Raw genomic sequence first — 15,788 nt, 5'->3', positions numbered from 1 at the left:
GTCCCGCAGCCGAGCCGCACCGGGCACTGAAACGTCCCGCAGCCGAGCCGCACCGGGCACCGAAACGTCCCGCAGCCGAGCCGCACCGGGCACCGAAACGTCCCGCAGCCGAGCCGCGCCGGGCACTGAAACGTCCCGCAGCCGAGCCGCACCGGGCACTGAAACGTCCCGCAGCCGAGCCGCGCCGGGCACTGAAACGTCCCGCAGCCGAGCCGCACCGGGCACTGAAACGTCCCGCAGCTGAGCCGCACCGGGCATTGAAACGTCCCGCAGCCGAGCCGCGCCGGGCACTGAAACGTCCCGCAGCCGAGCCGCACCGGGCACTGAAACGTCTCGCAGCCGAGCCGCGCCGGCGATGTTAAGTCCAGCGGCCGAGCCGCGCCGGGCGATGGAAGGCCCCGCGGGCGAGCTGCGCCCCGGGGAAGAGACCTAATAAAAGAAAGGTTTCCCCCGCCCCACCCCACCCCACCCCCCCCACCTCCACCCCCCCCCCCCCCCCACACATACACAGCCAAAAACAGAAACAAAAACCATCCCAACACCGACACAAACAAAAAAAGAAAAGAAAAAAAAGACAAACAGACTGCCAGAGAGCCGCAGCCGTTAGGTGCAGCCAACTCCTCCACATCGAAATGGATCCTTCTCTCCTGAGATGCTGCCTGACCCGCTGAGTTACTCCAGCATTTTGTGATACAGTGAAAATGATTGTCGACACAAAATGCTGGAGTAACTCAGCGGGTCAGGCAGCATCTCTGGGGAAAAAGAATAGGTGGCGTTTCGGGTCGAGATGTTTCTTCAGACTGATCTGAAGATCATTCGGAAGAAGGATCTCAACCCGAAACGTCATCCATTCCTTCTCTCCATAGATGCTGCTCGTCCCGCCGAGTTACTCCAGCGTTTTGTGTTTATTTGAGAAAATTATTAACTGGACTGAGAATCAATTTTTAATTTTAAGGAAATAGCAAGGAAGAAACAATCACAAAGGCAATACTTTTTGTTTATTCCCACTGTTGATGGGCTGGTTGGTAAGGCCAGTCTGAATTCTAAATGGCACAGTCTGTATGATGGCAGGGCCATGCATGATGTTTAGCCATCATGGTAGTAGACCAGAACAAGCCTTCCTCATGAGAAGCTCACTTCCTCAGCTCCACCTGCTCTCAAGGAACGTTCAAGGATTATGAATGTTTCTGAACATCCCCGATGTTAAGAAAATAATACAATCAATTTGAAACATTACATTATATATATTTTTTAAATAGTTAAAAATAAGGTGCATCATTTGTGCGGTTAAGGCAAGTACAATGAATGAATGATGCTTTATTATCACTTGTGGCATGTCACAGTGAGATTATTTGTTTTGCATACGCAGGGTATGCAAACAGTCGTCACATAAAGGACGCCGACAAAGTTCCAAAGTATTCCATTCCGTCCCCAGTGGTCCCCCTTTGTTCCCGACAGCCCCCTGGGGACCCTCTTTGTTCTCTGCGGCCCGTCTGACCTCTGGCACCCTCACAGGCCCATCCGAATAACAACATTTAAAAACATTTGGACAGGTACATAAATAGGAAAGGTTTAGAAGGATATGGGTCAAATGTGAGCAGCATTTTGGTTAGCATGGCAAGTTGGCCTATTTCTGTGCTATATGACTCCATAACTCTATAACATTATATAAAAACACGTGAAAGTTAAAAAAAATTAAAAAACATTAAAGCAAATTACATTGGCACTAAAAATCGCAAAGGTTTGTACGCTAATTGGCTTGGTATAAGTGTAAATTGTCCCTAGTGTATGGAGGATAGTGTTAGTGTGCAGGGATCGCTGGTCGGTGAGAACTCAGTGGGCCGAAGGGCCTGTTTCCGTGCTGTATCACTAAACTAAACTAAACTGAACGAACATGACCAAAAGATTTGAATCTCTGCTTTGTGCAGGAAGTCCCAAATATCCTGACATTTTCCAGGAATAAATGCTGGCAGTTCTTCAGAGAGTTGCCAGCATTTCTGACCCATTGTAATTCTGACCCATTATATTCAGGCTGGCCTCAGCTCTTGGTGCGCTGCAACAATAGAGGCATGGGACGGAAGCATCACTGAATTTTTTTATTATTTCTGTTTCAGCTCCAACAACATGATTCTAAATACAATCACAAGTTCACAGGTTATAGGAGTAGAATTAGGGCATTCAGCCCATCGAGTCCACTCCGCCATCCAATCATGGCTGATCTCTGCCTCCTAATCCAATTTTCCTGCCTTCTCCCCATAACCCTTGACACCCGTTCTAATCAAGAATTTGTCTATCTCTGCCTTAAAAATATCCACTGACTTGGCCTCTGTAACCCTCTGTGGCAATGAGTTCCACAGAGTAACTACCCTTTGACTAAAGAAGTTCCTCCTCACCTCCTTTGTAAAAGAGCGCTCTTTAAATCAGAGGCTGTGACCTCTGGTCCTAGACTCTCCCACCAGTGGAAACATCCTTTCCACATCCACTCTATCTACGCCTTTCATTATTCTGAAGTTTCAATGAGGTCCCCCCTCAACCTTCTAAACTCCAGCGAGTACAGGCCCAGTGCTGTCAAATGCTCATCATATGCTAACCCACTCAGTCTTGCAGACTGAGACTGCTTTCCTGCATTAGACAGTGTTCAGGGCATAAATTCCGCTTCAGCCTGTCAGCTGGGGTAATTCTGCACACACCAACACAGGATGAAAAGCATGGATGAAGTCCATAGTCCTCGTTAGCAGAAGAAAAGCCTTAACAACCTTTTTTAACAACTGCTAATCTAAATTAAATACTGGTTGATTAGAAGGACTGACAGGAACTGATCAGTCATGGTTCTTTAATGCCTAACTTGAGCTGACAGCTGAACTGAAAAATAGAGCTGTTGGTATTTTAGGAACAGTAGTAGCTGCAATGTGGTGGCTACAAAGTGAATGGCTTGAATCACCTTTGTACCAGGTGTGAATTCTGTGCGAAAACACTGAAGATAATAACGAGGCCTATCAGCAATATAACTCACAAAGCAACTTTAAAATGTATTCAAAGAACGAGCCCTAAGTTGCAGGTGTAGCAAAGTTTAAAGGAGATATGCAGGTCTTTTTTTTTTACACAAAGACTGGTGGGTGCCTGGAAAGCACTGCCAGTGGTGGTGGTGCAGTCAGATGCAACAGCGTTTTTTTGCTTTTAGTTTGGAGATACAGCGCGGAAACAGGCGCTATGGCCCTCCGGGTCCACACCAACCAGCGATCCCCGTACACTAACACCATCCTACGCACACCAGGGACAATTTTACACTTCTACCAATCCAATTAACCTCCAAACCTATCCATCTTTGGAGTGTGGGAGGACACTGAAGATCTCGGAGAAATCCCACACGGTCACAGGGAGAATATACAAAGTCCGTGCAGGCAGTAGTCAGGATTGAACCCGGGTCTCCAGCACTGCAAACGCTGTAAGGCAGCAACGACCGCTGTGCCACCGGGCCGCCGTATTTAAGAGGTTTCTAGATAGGCACAAAGGCATGCAGGGAGTGGAGGGATACGGATCAATATAGACAATATATTGAAGACAGAAGGTGCAGGAGGAGGCCATTCGGCCCTTCGAGCCAGCACCGCCATTCAATGTGATCATGGCTGATCATTCTCAATCAGTACCCCGTTCCTGCCTTCTCCCCATACCCCTGACTCCGCTATCCTTAAGAGCTCTATCTAGCTCTCTCTTGAATGCATTCAGAGAATTGGCCTCCACTGCCTTCTGAGGCAGAGAATTCCACAAATTCACAACTCTCTGACTGAAAAGGTTTTTTCTCATCTCAGTTCTAAATGACCTACCCCTTATTCTTAAACTGTGGCCTCTGATTCTGGACTCCCCCAACATTGGGAACATGTTTCCTGCCTCTAACGTGTCCAACCCCTTAACAATCTTATACGTTTTGATAAGATCCCTTCTCATCCTTCTAAATTCCAGTGTATACAAGCCTAGTCGCTCCAGTCTTTCAACATATGACAGTCCCGCCATTCCGGGAATTAACCTAGTAAACCTACGCTGCACGCCCTCAATAGCAAGAATATCCTTCCTCACGTTCAGGCAGATTAGATTAGATTAGTTTATCTTGGCATTATGTTGGGCAGAGTGCTGTGATTTTCTGTTCCATTTCCTATGTGGATCCTAGATTTCTTACAACAGGTTTAGGCTAAGGTTTCGTTTTATTATTGTCACGTGTAGCAGAGTGCAGTGAAAAGCCTTGTTTTGCATGCCATCCAATAAAATCGGATAATGCCATTCATATCTACAATCGAGCCAAACTCGAGTACAACGGGCAGAGCAAAGGAAATGATACAGAATGCAGAATGTAGATCTCAGCATTGTCACGCAACAATTCCAGAGACAAAGTCCAAGGGCAGTGGTGAAGCAGATAGTACCCTAGCTTATAGAAGCATGGTTCACAAGCCTGATAATAGACAGGAAGAGGTTGTTCCTGAACCTGGTTGCCGGCACTTTCAAGCTTCTGCATCTTCTGCCTGATGGGAGTGGGGTGGAGAAGGAATGGCCGGGGTGGGACAGCTGTTTGATTACCCATACCCATTAAGTTGCTATAATAGTTCAGAACAATTTAATACTGACATAAATGTATTATAATGAGAATAACATCGGATATACCTGTAATTAGGTGGTTGATGGGGAGTTCAGATTTCTGGGCCAATGGGCCTGCTTCCATTTTGTATCTTTCTATGACTCAATGACTCCCTTCACAACCTGACAGGTTCCAATAATGAAATTGATGCATATTTTTAAATACATACTTTATTGGATTCTTGCAAAAAGAATTAAAAAAATTTAGGCGTGTCAACTCAGTTTCTGGGAAGGCTACCAGCGCGTAGTTCAGTGAATTGGATTTAGTTTAGTTTAGTTTAGAGATACAGTGCGGAAACAGACCCTTTGACCCACCGAGTCCGCACCGACCAGCGATCCCCGCACATTAATACCATCCTACACACACTAGGGACAATTTACATTTATGTCAAGTTAATTAACCTACAAACCCTGTAGGCCTTTGGAGTGTGGGAGGAAACCGAAGATCTCGGAGAAAACCCACGCAGGACACGGGGAGAACGTACAAACTCCGTACAGACAGCACCCGTAGTCAGGATCGAACCCGGGTCCCTGCCGCTGTAAGGCAGTAGCTCTACCGCTGCGCCACCGTGCCGCACAGATCTCACTCAGATCAGAAAATCTCAGGGACCCGGGGAATAAAAGAGTTAACTGAAGTAACAATGCAGTAAGATACAAGCTTTGTGTTTGCAGAAAGTCAGAAAGAGGATGATACCCCAGTAAATGAACAATGCCGGGCAGTGGTGTGAACAGGACTAAGGCTGCACGATGAGCATTTCCCTGTGATCGGCACGTGAAGGATTTATCACATCTTCAGTCCATCTTGATAATTAATGGAGTCATAAATCACATATATTCCCTCGAAATAGGGCACCAAATGCAAAATATAAAGATTTATATTGATGTGAAAGCTAAATTAGTCTGAAGCTCAATGAACTACAACTCATCCAGGGTTTTGCTGTCCATATCCGATCCTACTCCGAATCCCACCGGCCTAATATATACTGTCACTGTTGACATACGTGGGTTCTTTGGTTCCGAGCACAGCTAATTCAAGGTCAGTCAAATGTTCGAATGCCTTTGTGTCCTGCCCCTGCTTACTACTGCCACATATGACAAACGCCTAATGTCCACAGCCTTCATTGCCCAAATTCAGCACTTTGTCTCCTGAGTCATGGTTATCTGTGACTCAATTGGGTTATAAAACTCACTTATTACCTATTAAATTTACTTATTTACTCAATAAACGTACTTACTATGACTGCATCGGGGCTGCCTCCTGGACCCATGTTTTCATCAACTTTACCACTAACTTCCACCCTGCCCTCAAATTCACTCGGGCCATCTCCAACATCTCCCTACCGTTTCTTGATGTCATAGGAGATAGACTATTGACACTAAGGAAAATAATATCGACCTGCTAAACTTGCTACCTTGCTGTACTGTTTACAACTGCAAGAACGAGTAGCAATTGATAAAAGGCTATAAATGCATTGCATAAATAAATATATATATATGTACAGGGGCATATCGACCCATGCATTGTATACTTGTATTTATGTTCATGCATTTTAAATATGTATGTTATGATCTATACTTTGGCAATATAATGATGTATCTTATCGTGCCAATAAAGTTTTAAAAATTGAAATTGAAATTGAATTGAATACTGAAACTCTCGTTTGTTTGTTTGTTTGTTCCTGAACTACAGCCAAAACGGTACACGATAGCGCAACAATTTTAGGCCCACCTTACTCACCGTCGTCCCTTTGGTGCTAATGGAAGAAGTTTCATTGAAATCGGTGTAGGAGGGAGGATAAGGGGGGTTGAGGGGGATGGAGTGGGGGGGGGGGGGGTAGGGGGAGGGGAGGGAGGGGGAGGAGGGAGGGAGGGGGGTAGTGGGGGAAGGGGGGAGGGGGAGGAGGGAGGGGGGAGGAGGGAGGGAGGGTAGTGGGGGAAGGGGGGAGGGGGAGGAGGGAGGGGGGGAGGTGGGGAGGAGGGAGGGGGAGGAGGGGGGAGGGAGGGGGGTAGGGAGGGGATGTGGGGAGGGAGGGGGGGCAGGAGGAGGGAGAGGGGAGGGGCGAGGGGGGAGGAGCGAGGGGGGAGGAGAGGGTGCTGCACCAATGCAGGAGAGGTTTGTGCCCAATAGGTCCACTTGGTCTAGTCTATTATAAACCCACTGACTCCCACAGCCATGTACACCACTTCTTCCCACCCTGCCTCCTGCAAAGACTATTCCCTACTCCCAATTCCTCCATCTATGCCGCATCCGCGGGCAGGATGATGCGGGGCAGGACATCCGAGTTGTCATCGTTCTTTAGGGTACCCCCTTCCATCATAGGTGAGGCCCTCACACAGGTCTCCTCGATATCCCGTAGGTCCACTCTTGCTCCCCCTTCCCCCCAGTCGCAACAGTCCCCCTGGTCCTCACCTTTCTCCACATCAGCTGTCGCATACAGCACATAATCCTCCGTCATTTTTTGCCAACACCAACGGGATCCCACCACCACCACCAGCCACATCTTCCCATCTCCACCCCTTTCGGCTCCCCGCAGAGACCGTTCCCTCCGCAACTCCCTGGTTCACACTTTGCATGTCGTTCTTGATCTCTCACTGTCGCCATCAGAGGGGCAAACTATTCACTGACGTCTACTATAAACCCACTGACCCACATTGATCGGGGCTTAACCTCCTCCCACCCTGCCCCTGGTAAAGACACTACACCCTACTCTCAATGTCTCCGTCTCCACTGCAGCTGTTCCCAAGATCAAGCTTTCGGCCTGAGGACATCCGAGAAGCCCTCTTTCTTTAGTAAACGTGGTCTCCTCCCTGCTGTTGTAAATTAATCCCACACCTCTATCTCCTCTGTGTACCATAGTTCTGCTCGCTCTCTCTCCCCCTCCCCCAAGATGGAACCAAGGAGAGAGAGTTCTCCTGCTCCTTGCCTTTCACCCCCTCAGCCTCTGCACCCAATGCGTCATTCTCTGGCATTTCCATCACCTTCAATGTGATCCCACTACCGGTCGCATCCTCCGATCCTCACCCCTTTCAATTTTCCATGGAGACCACTCCCTCCGTAACTCCTTGGGCCTCTTATCCCTTGTAGCACCTGCCCCTACAACTCCTCTCTCGCCTCCATCTGGGGACTGCAAGCGGTCCCTCCAGGTGAGACGGACGTTCAGATGCACATCCTCGTTACGTTGGTGAGACCAAGCACAGAGTAGGCCGCCGTTTCGCCGAATACTTGCGCTAGGTCCGTCAAGGCCTGCTGGATCTCCCGGCTCCTGACAATTTTAACTCCCCTTCCCATTCCCATACTAACCTTTTCTGCCTGGGCCTCCTCCATTGCCAGAGTGAGACCACATGCAAACTGGAGGAACAGCACCTCATAATCTGCTTGGGTAGCTTACAACCCAACAGTATGAACATTGATTTCTCCAACTTTAGTTAACAACCCAAGTTCCAGCCCCCTCCCCCTCTCTTCCCTCTGCCCACCCGATGTGTACCCATTTCCCCCACCATCTTGATTTATTTCCCCCTTCCTCCCCATCCCTTTTCACCTAAATTCCTTCCTCTGGCTTCACATTTCAATCCACTTCTCTTCTTAACGTGCTGCTTTTTGTCTTCTTTTCATCTCTGGCCTTTGTTCACCCATCTACTACTCTCACCTGTATCTATCTATCATTTTCTAGGCATTGTCCTGCCCTCACCTCTGTTTCAGTTCCCCTCCCTCCCCAGTACAATTAATCTGAAGAAGGGTTCTGACCCAAAATGTCATCTACCCATTTCTTCCAGAGATTCCCTGAAATTTACTGTATCTGAAGGTGATCTTAAGGAGGGAATCAGTATAATCACAAGCATTTTGCAAAGTGAGAAAAGGCTTGAATAAACCACACACTCTTTTTTAGACCTCTCAGTGTTTCCTGTAAATTAAATGCAGCATTCTTCATTTTGTACCCATGTCAAGGAACCCGTGAAGCATGTATTTACAGAACCTGCCTGAGTGAACTGATTACATTTTCTGAATTAACCTGTTTCTCAATTCGCAAAGTTAGACATCAAATTGCGTTTCGAATAGAAAAGTTTTTGCCCAGAATTCTGCAATAAATTCAGAGTGCTGAAGATAGCAGATAGGAAAAAGGCACATGATTTATTTACATGCAAATACATTTTAAAATATTTGATTAGTTTGCATTTGAAATATAAAATATAAAATATAAAATTAATTTGTCAGTTTAACTTTGGGTAAATTTACGATTTGTCATTAAATACAGGCGAGACTGGAGGGTGGCAAATGCTATGCCTCTATTCAAGAAGGGCTGCAGGGAAAATGCTGGGAACTATAGGCCGGTGGGCTTAACATCTGTAGTTGGAAAGTTACTAGAGGGATAGGATATGCATGCATTTAGATGGGCAAGGGCTTATTATGGATAGTCAGCATGGTTTTGCACGTGGGAGGTCGTGTCTCACACATCTGATTGAGTTTTTTGAAGAAGTGACCAAAATGGTTGATGAGGGCAGAGCTGTAGATGTTGTGTACATGGGCTTCAGCAAAGCATTTGACAAGGTTCCACATGGTAGGCTGCCCTGGAAGGTTAGATCGCATCGGATCCAAGGAGAGATGGCTGAATGCATAGAAAATTGGCTTAATGGAGGGAAGCAGAGGGAGATAGTAGAAGGTTGCTTCTTGGACTGGCGGCCTGTGACTGGTGGTGTGCCTTGGGGTTCGGTGCTGGGCCCATTATTGTTTGTCATCTTTATCAATGATTTGGATGAGAACATACATGATAAGATCAGCGAGTTTGCAGATGATACAAAAATGGGTGGTATTGAAGAGAGTGAAGATGGTTACCAAAAATTGCAGCAGGATCATGATTGGTTGGCTAAGTGGACTGAGGAATGGTTGATGGAATTTAATACAGAAAAATGTGAGGTGTTGCATTTTGGAAAGTCTAACATGGGCAGGACCTACACAGTAAATGGTAGGGCTCTGGGGAGTATTGTAGAGCAATGGGATCTAGGAGTGCAGTTACATAGTTCCTTGAAGGTGGTGTCACAAGTAGATAAGGTGGTCAAAAAGGCTTTTGGCACATTGGCCTTCATCAGTCAAAGTACTGAGTGTAGAAGAGAGGTCATGTTGCAGTTATATAGGACATTGGTAAGGCTGCATTTAGAATATTATGTTCAGTTTTGGGCACCATGTTATGTGAAAGATGTTGTCAATTTGGAAAGGGTGCTGAGAAAATTTACGAGGATGTTGCCAGGGCTAGAGGATCTGAGCAATAGGGGGACGTTGAGTAGACTGGGACTTTATTCTGTGGAGCACAGGAGGATGGGTGATCTTGTAGTGGTATATAAAATCAGGAGAGGAACAAATCGAGTAGGGGGATCAAAGACCAAAGGACATAGGTTTAAAGCGAAGGGGAAAGGATTTAATAGGAATCTGAGGGGTGACTTTTTCACACAAAGGTTGGTGGGTATATGGAACGAGCTGCCAGAGGAGATAGTTGAGGCAGAGACTATCGCAATGTTTAAGAAACAATTAGACAGGTACATGGATAGGACATGTTTTGAAGGATATGGGCCAAGTGCACGCAGGTAGCACTAGTGTAGATGGGACAAGTTGTTCAGAAGGGCTTGTTTCTACACTGTACGACTCTATGGTTTGAAGGTGCAAACACTAAAGTAGAAATTCATGTTTTTATTAACAATTTTGAGTCTGAAGAAAGAATTCGACTGAAAAGACTTTCTCCTCAACATTCCCTCTTCAGATGCTGCCTGACCCACTGAGTTCCTCCAGCACTTTGTGTTTTCTAAGTTTAAGCATCTGCAGTTTCTTGTGTCAACATTTTAATATATATATTCTTCCTTTTGTTTAATCAAATTTGATTATTGTGTTTTGTTTATTTGTCCCTTCAAGAGAGCAATCAACTAAAATATATATATTTTTAATCATAGTTTATAACCTTTACATTACTAGATGAAAGCAATAAAAGTTCAATTTTATTAATTACAATGAAACGTTGGTGAAATGTGGCCATAATCATACAACTCTAATTTCTCTCAGTATTGAATAAATGTCATCATTGTGAAACGCTGATGCCATTTTCTCTTCATGACCACAGCCTGACCTGCTGAGTATTTCCAGCATTTTCTGTTTTTATTTCTGACTAGACCAAGTGGACCCGTTGGGCCCAAACCTCTCCTCCATTGGTGCAGCACCCTCTCCTTCCCCCCTAAGCCCCCCTCCCTCCCTCTCTCCCCCCCTCCTCTCATTCCCCTCCATCCCTTCCCCCCTTCCTCCTCCCTTCCCTCCTCCCTCTCCTCCCTCCCCCCAGCTCCCTCCCTTCCCCTCCCCTTCCCATCCCACCCAATCCATTCCCCGCAACACCCCTTATTCTCCCTCCTCACCCCTCCCTCCTCCCCCCCTCCCTCCCTCCCTCCCTCCCTCCCCCCTCCCTCCCTAGATAGATTTAAACTTTAAAAAGTGAATAACTTAAAAAATATAACACCAATTTCAATGAAACTTGTTCCATTAGCACCAAAGGGACGACGGTGAGTAAGGTGGGCCTACAATTGTTGCGCTATCGTGTACCGTTTTGGCTGTAGTTCAGGAACAAACAAACAAACGCGAGTTTTAGAATATAGATATCCAGCAGGCGCAGTAATCTACACCTTGTACTAACCATTTCCGATATCTAAAAAGCATTCAAATCTCTGCTTTATCGAACATCTTTTTTATTTACTGTCTTCATTGGAAGATGGTAAGGTATCAAAGTTTGCTGATGATGTGAAAATAAGTGGGAATGCACATAGCAATCAGCAGATAAAGACCCTGCAACAGACTGCAGATAGGATGAGTGGGTAGGCAAAGAGTGGACAAGTTGAGTTCAATAAAGGAAAGAGCAGGATCGGGCACTTTGGTAAGAGGAATCAAAATGTAGAGCAAATGGAAATGAGTGGAGCAGAGAGGCCATCAAAATATTCTTGTGCGTGTCACACAAAAAGGTAGTATGTAAGTGGAGCATATACTATGTAATTATTTGATTTTGTAGATGCAAGTCATTTGGTCTGCATGATCACCTTCCTTCAGATTTTATCTGTGCTAACCTGAAATATTCTGGGGGATGAACACAGAACATAGGCCTTTTGGTACAGGAAAGGGTACAGAGAAGATTTATGAGGATGTTGCCAGGACTAGAGATTCTGAGCTATAGGGGGAGGTTGAGCAGGCTGGGACTCTATTCCCAGGAGCGCAGGCAGATGAGGGGTGATCTAATAGAGGGGTATAAAATCATGAGAGGAATAGATCGGGTAGATGTACAGAGTCTCTTGCCCAGAGTAGGATAATTGAGGACAGGTTTAAGGTGAAGGAGAAAAGATTTAATAAGAATCTGAGGGGTAACTTTTTCACACAAAGGGTGGTGGGTTTATGGAGGTAGTTGAGGCAGGGACTATCCCAACGTTTAAGAAACAGTTAGCCAGGATAGGTCTGGTTTGGAGGGATGTGGACCAAACGCGTGCAGGTGGGACTAGTGTAGCTGGGACATGTTGGCCGGCGTGGGCAAGTTGGGCCTGAGGGCCTGTTTCCACACCGTATCACTCCATGATTCTATGTCTTCTATTATAAGAAAATATGACCCGAATTTTAATAGGTTAATTAAAAAATCTATAAGTATCAATAATCCATTCAGAAATATACTCGTGCTATGACATTGAAGAGAAACCGAATTGAACATATATTTGATGATTTAAAAATATGCACATCATAATATCTGTTAAAACCACACAACTTATATTGTAAAACTCTCATTGCACTGTCCATGTGAGCCAAATAATCTATGTGACATATTCCTCAATGAGCTAGAAAATTATATTGGCTTCACAGTAATTAAATTGACTATCTTTTAATTATGTTCCCTGTTTTAATGTTATTTCAGTAGGCAGGGAGCCAAAAGAAGTCATTAATGACTGTGTATTCATTTGATTGCTTGTGAACAGGTAGCAATGGGTGTAAGGTTTTGGTGCAATAGATCTTATTTTTTCTCGCAAGATTTAATACAACCTCACCACGTGGACCTAAAATGTAAGGCCCGGCCTTGAGTTTAATAGTCTGCATTTGGTGCTAGGATTGCTCTCCATTAGCAGTTAGATAATAGTCTGAGTCTCCAACAGCTGTGCCTCAGTCTCACATGATTCAGTACGGTGTAATGAATTAACCCTTTCTCAGGCAAACTGCAGCAGCAGAATAGAGAGGAGAAACTCATCCTTCCACAGAGGTGCTGAGTCCTTTCCAAGAATGTTGGTCACTCGTGTTAACCTCTGAACGGAGTGGTGTTGCAGTGAGTGGAACTGATTGCAGGGAGCCGAGAACAACAAAGACTTGGAAATATGCTCAAAGCAGATTTCTCCCATCTGCATGATCAAAATTCTGAGCCATGCATAATTATGTATAATTATTCTGGGGTTATTCTCTTTCCTGGTAATGAAATGCAAGCGGGGCGGGGTTACAGCGGGGCGGCCACGCTGGCGCAGCGGTAGAGTTGCTGCCTTGCAGCGCTGGAGACCCGGGTTCGATCCCGACTACGGGTGCTGTCTGTACGGAGTTTGTACGTTCTCCCCGTGACCTGCGTGGGTTTTCTCCGAGATCTTCGGTTTCCTCCCACACTCCAAAGACATACAGATTGGTAGGTTAATTGGCTTGGTGTATGTGTAAATTGTCCCTCGTGTGTGTAGAATAGTGTCAGTGGGCGGGGATCGCTGGTCGGTGCGCACTCGGTGGGCCGAAGGGCCTGTTTCCGCGCTGTATCTCTAAACTGAACTAAAAATAGTTTGCACATTGATCAAACGGTCATGAAACGGCCAAAGAGAATGTTTCTGGGTGCTGATTGCACCTGCCATTTTTAGAATGATTTATCTTAGAATAAAGGGGAGGCCATTTAAAACTGAGGTGAGAAGGAACATTTTCACCCAGAGAGTTGTGAATTTGTGGAATCCTCTGCCGCAGAGGGCAGTGGAAGCCAAATTACTGGATGGATTTAAGAGAGAGTGAGATAGAGCTCTCGGGGCTAGTGGAATCAAGGGGTATGGGGAGAAGGCAGGCACAGGTTATTGATTGTGGATGATCAGCCATGATCACAATGAATAGCAGTGCTGGCTCGAAGGGTCGAATGGCCTTCTCCTGCACCTATTTTGTATGTTTCTATGTTTCTATCCCTAAAATATTTTTTGAGGTTTGGACCTAGATCCACTTGGTCTAGTAAACAATAATAGTGAAGTTCATTTAAAGTGATTAAATTCAAGTTTTGTCTGATATTATCTGCAGTTATCTTTTACCCTCCAGTACAATTAAAACATGTAAACTTAGGAAATACAACCAGGAGTAGCCTAATCAGTCTCTCAAACCTGCCCATCTGTGCAATCATTTACCTCAGTATCACTTTCCTGTACTAACCCGATATTTCTTAATTATCTTTAATGTTTCGAAACCTATTTATTCCTGATTTTTTTTATGCTCAGCAATTGAGTCCCCCTTCACCCTCAGATAGCTCATTAGAAACATAGCAAATAGGTGCAGGAGTAGGCCATTCGGCCCTTCGAGCCAGCACCACCATTCTATTTGATCACGGCTGATCATCCAAAATTAGTACCCCGTTCCTGCTTTCTCCCCATATCCCTTGATTCTGTGAGCATTGTAAAGATTCACGACCCTCTGGGTGAAGAAATTCCTTCTCATCTCCATCCTAAATGGCTGACCCTTTATTTTGAGACCATGATTCCTGATTCCAGACGCTTACCCAAGTAAAACATGAGCCCTGCATCTACTCTGCCAAGTTCTGTCTGTGTTGCAATGAGATTACCACTCATTTCCCCGCTCCAGGGAGTACTATGTATTTATGAAAGCTCAATAATTTTTAAGAATGCAACTTTTATAAAACAGATTTTATACCTGAGGCGATTTGGATTTGCATTAATAGAAAGCATGCACAAGGTGCATAATGAGACTTTGCCGTTGCCAATGTTGAACTTGTGCAAGCTGTGAGAAGCAAACCTGAAGAGATTTTTAATTGTATCAGGACAATAAATGGTCAATTGTGGTAAACCTTATTGCAAACTTCATCAGAACACTTTGGGATTTCAGTGGTGGGTGGATGGTGGGGATGAGAGTGTGTTCCACGTGGGAGTTGGAAAATTGTGAATTATAAATGAATATCAAATGCAAATCGTTGGACTTTGTTCGTTATGGATTAGCTGTCTTGCCCAAAGGCATTCTTCCTACATTGAAAATGAAATGGATTAGGCATTAGTGAATAGAACATTGAATATTTACCTGAGCATTCATAGAATTCCACTTGCCCTTGTCAGAATAAATCGTACAGTAAGTGGAATAACTTGAGCTAGAACAGAGAAGAGTACAGCATTGCAACAAACCCTTCAGCCAACTATGTTTGTGCTGAACATGGTGTCAAATTAAACCAACTGTTTCTCCTTGCACGTGATCCATATCCCTCCATTTCCTGCATCTTCTTGTGATTATCTAAGAGTCTCTTAAACACCATTGCTTCCACCCCTGGCAGAGTGTTCCAGGCACCAAACACTCTTTGTGTTTAAAAAAAATGCCCAGCACATGTTTAAAGTTAACCCCCCTCAAGTTAAACCGATGCCCTCTGGTCTTTGACATTTCCCCCCTGGGGAAAAGGGCTCTCGCTTTTTACCCTGTCTATGCCTCCCATCATTTTATAAACATCTATCAGGTCTCCACTCAGCCTCCGACGCTCCAGAGGAAACAAGTTTGTCCAACTTCTCCTCACAGCTAATACCCTCTAATCCAGAGAGCATCCTGGTAAACTTCTTCCACACCCTCTCCAAAGCCTCCATAACCATCTTGCAATGGGTCTACCAGAACTGCACACTATACCCACTATGCGGCCAAATGAAAGTTTTATAAAGCTGCAACATGACTTTATGACTCTCATAAAGCCTTGGAGGGCATCTACAACACACGATGCCTCAGGAAAGCCACCAGCATCCACAAAGACTCTTCACACCCCTGCAACAGTCTGTTCGAACTTCTACCATCGGGCAGACGATACAAGGCCTTCTACGCCCGCACCTCCAGACTCAGGAACAGCTTCATCCCCAGGGCCATAGCTGCTATGAACCGGTCCTGCTGAGCCGGATGG

Source organism: Rhinoraja longicauda, chromosome 17, assembly GCF_053455715.1.
Source record: "Rhinoraja longicauda isolate Sanriku21f chromosome 17, sRhiLon1.1, whole genome shotgun sequence".
NCBI classification, from domain to species: domain Eukaryota; kingdom Metazoa; phylum Chordata; class Chondrichthyes; order Rajiformes; family Arhynchobatidae; genus Rhinoraja; species Rhinoraja longicauda.
This window is presented reverse-complemented; position numbering follows the sequence as displayed.